Raw genomic sequence first — 3,781 nt, forward strand, 5'->3', positions numbered from 1 at the left:
TAGTTCCTTTAGGTTTAAGGTTAGATGGTTTACTTGAGATTTTTCTTGTTTCTTGAGTTAGGATTGTATTGCTATAAACTTCCCTCTTAGAGCTGCTTTTGCTGCATCCCATAGGTTTTGGATTGTTGTCTTTTTGTTGTGTTTTGTCTCTAGGTATTTTTTGATTTCCTCTTTGACTTCTTCAGTGATCTCTCAGTTATTTAGTAACATATTGTTTAGCCTCCATGTGTTTGTGTTTTTTCTGTTTTTTTCCCTGTAATTGATTTCTAATCTGTATAATGTTGTGGTTGGAAAACATGCTTGATATGATTTCAGTTTTCTTATATTTACCAAGGCTTGATTAGTGACCCATGATGTGATCTATCCTGGAGAATGTTCTGTGCGCACTTGAGAAGAAAGTGTAATTTGCTGTTTTCGGATGGAATGTCCTATAAATATCAATTAAATCTGGTCTGTGGTGTCATTTAAAGCTTGTGTTTCCTTATTAATCTTCTGTCTGGATGATCTGGCCATTGGTGTAAGTGAGGTGTTAAAGTCTCCCACTATTACTGTGTTATTGTCGAGTTCCTCTTTTATAGCTGTTAGCAGTAGCCTTATGTATTGAGGTGCTCCTATGTTGCGTGTATATATATTTATAATTGTTATATCTTCTTCTTGGATTGATCCCTTGATTATTATGTAGTGTCCTTTCTTGTCTCTTGTAACATTCCTTATTTTAAAGTCTATTTTACCTGAGTATTGCTACTCCAGCTTTCTTTTGATGTCCATATGCATGGAATATCTTTTTCCATCCCCTCACTTTCAGTCTGTATGTGTCCCTAGGTCTTAAGTGGGTCTCTTGTAGATAGCATATATATGGGTCTTGTTTTTGTAACCATTCAGCGAGCCTGTGTCTTTTGATTGGAGCATTTAATCCATTCACATTTAAGATAATTATCAATATGTATGTTCCTATTACCATTTTCTTAATTGTTTTGGGTTTGTTTTTGTAGGTCCTTTTCTTCTCTTGTGTTCCCACTGAGAAGTTCCTTTAGCATTTGTTGTAGAGCTGGTTTGGTGGTGCTGAATTCTCTTATCTTTTGCTTGTCTGTAAAATTTTGGATTTCTCTGTCGAATCTGAATGAGATCCTTGCCGGGTAATCTTTGTTCTAGGTTCTTCCCTTTCATCACTTTAAATATATCATGCCACTCCCTTCCTGCTTGTAGGTTTTCTGCTGAGAAATCAGCTGTTAACCTTACGGGAGTTCCCTTTTCTATTATTTGTCATTTTTACCTTGTTCCTTTTTGTTTTTAATTTTATTTATTTATTTTTGTCTGCGTTGGTTCTTTGTTGCTGCGCGTGGGATTTCTCTAGTTACAGCGAGCGGGGGCCACTCCTTGCTGCGGTGCGCAGGTTTCTCACTGTGGTGGCTTCTCTTGTTGCAGAGCACTGGCTCTGGGTGCGCAGGCTTCAGTAGTTGTGGCACATGGGCTCAGTAGTTGTGGCTCGCAGGCTCTAGAGTGCAGGCTCAGTACTTGTGGTGCACGGGCTTAGTTGCTCTGCGGCATGTAGGATCTTCCCGGACCAGGGCTCGAACCTGTGTCCCCTGCATTGGCAGGCAGATTCTTAACCACTGCACCACCAAGGAAGCCCTCCCTTGTTGATTTTAATAATTTTTCTTTGTCTTTAATTTTTGTCAGTTTGATTACTATGTGTCTCAGCTTGTTTCTCCTTGGGTTTATCCTGCCTGGCACTCTCTGCGCTTCCTGGACTTGGGTGGCTATTTCCTTTCCCATGTTAGGGAAGTTTTTGACTATAATCTTTTCAAATATTTTCTTGGGTCCTTTCTCTCTCTCTCTTCTCCTTTTGGGACCCCTATAATGTGAATGTCAGTGCATTTAATATTGTCCCAGAGGTCTCTTAGGCTGTCTTCATTTCTTTTCTTTATTCTGTTCTGCAGCAGTGATTTCCACCATTCTGTCTTCCAGGTCACTTATCCGGTCTTCTGCCTCAGTTATTCTGTTATTGATTCCTTCTAGTGTATTTTTCATTTCAGTTATTGTATTGTTCATCTCTGTTTGTTCAATTCTTCTAGGTATTTGTTCTTTAATTCTTCTAGGTCGTTGTTAAACATTTCTTGCATCTTCTCAATCTTTGCCTCCATTCTTTTTCCGACATCCTGGATCATCTTCCCTATCATTATTCTGAATTCTTTTTTCTGGAACGTTGCCTAACTCCACTTCATTTAGTTGTTTTTCTCGGGTTTTATCTTGTTCCTTCATCTGGTACATAGTCCTCTGCCTTTTCATTTCGTCTAACTTTCTGTGAATGTGGTTTTTATTCCATAGGCTGCAGGATTGTAGTTATTGCTTTTGCTATCTGCCCTCTGAGGCTATCTAAGAGGCTAGTGCAAGCTTCCTGATGGGAAGGACTGGTGGTGGGTAGAGCTGGGGGTTGGTCTGGTGGGCAGAGCTCAGTAAAACCTTAATCTGCTTGTCTGCTGATGGGTGGGGCTGAGTTCTCTCCCTTTGTTTGGCTTGAGGCAAGCCAGCACTGGAGACTATGGCTCTTTGATGGGGTTTATGGCGGACTCCAGGAGGGCTCACACCAAGGAGTATGTCCCAGAACTTCTGCTGCCAGTGTCTTTGTCCCTGCAGTGAGCCGCAGCTGCCCCCCACCTCTGCAGGAGACCCTCTAACGCTAGCAGGTGGGTCTGGTTCAGTCTCCTATGGGATCACTGCTCCTTCCCTGAGTCCTGATGCGCACACTACTTTGTGTGTGCCCTCCAAGAGCGGAGTCTCTTTTTCTCTCAGTTCTGTCGAAGTCCTGCAATCAAATCCCACTGGCCTTCAAAGTCTGATTCTCTTGGAATTCCTCCTCCTGTTGCCAGACCCACAGGTTAAGAAGCCTGACGTGGGGCTCAGAACCTTCACTCCAGTGGGTGGACTTCTGTGGTATAATTGTTCTCCAGTTTGTGGGTCACCCACCCAGCGGTTATGGGACTTGATTTTATTGTGATTGTGCCGCTCCTACCGTCTCATTGTGGCTTCTCTTTGTCTTTGGATGTGGGGTATCTTTTTGGTGAGTTCCAGTGTCTTCCTGTCAATAATTGTTCAGCAGTTAGTTGTGATTCTGGTGCTCTCGCAAGAGGGAGAGAGCGCACATCCTTCTACTCCGCCATCTTGAATCAATCCCCCTCAATAAAGGCCCCTCTTTTTTTGTTGCGGAAACATAGAATGGGTAAGTAGAAGAACAGTTTTTCAGTGAACACTTGGCAAGAGGAAAGCAGATTTTCTCAGGATGGTTAAAGCCTCTGGCAAGATGGCTTTCTCTTTTAAGTGCTTTGGAAACTGGAAAGGACAGCTGGTATGGGCAGAAAAGTTGTTGGAGACAATGTCTCTGCATTTTTCTGATTCCAGACATTACCCTGGGACAAACTCCTTACCTTTTTGCTTCTCACTATCTTCCAGTTTCTTACTGCTAAGCCCAAGGCAGTACTCAAACCAAGCTGTGCCTCTGAAGTAATGTCACTTTTCTCCAAAATCATTTCCCTTCCATGGGACTGACCTCAGGCTGACATGGAAGGCTTTGGCAAACCCTTACATATGGCTTTCTAGACACCTGCTGGGTGATTGGGAATGGAAGGGGAAATGGGAGATTTGACCCCATGGAAAATCATCAGTTAAGGAGAGTCTTCCTCATGAGTGCAGTTTTGTACTTCAGTACAGGAGCAAAAACCCAGGCTTCCAGGGTTTGGGTGGTAGGCACTTTCCCCTGAGTGCTTTAACTCAGCATAGGGAA

This window comes from Lipotes vexillifer, unplaced genomic scaffold (genome assembly GCF_000442215.2).
Source record: "Lipotes vexillifer unplaced genomic scaffold, Lipotes_vexillifer_v1.1 scaffold134, whole genome shotgun sequence".
Lineage (NCBI taxonomy): Eukaryota > Metazoa > Chordata > Mammalia > Artiodactyla > Lipotidae > Lipotes > Lipotes vexillifer.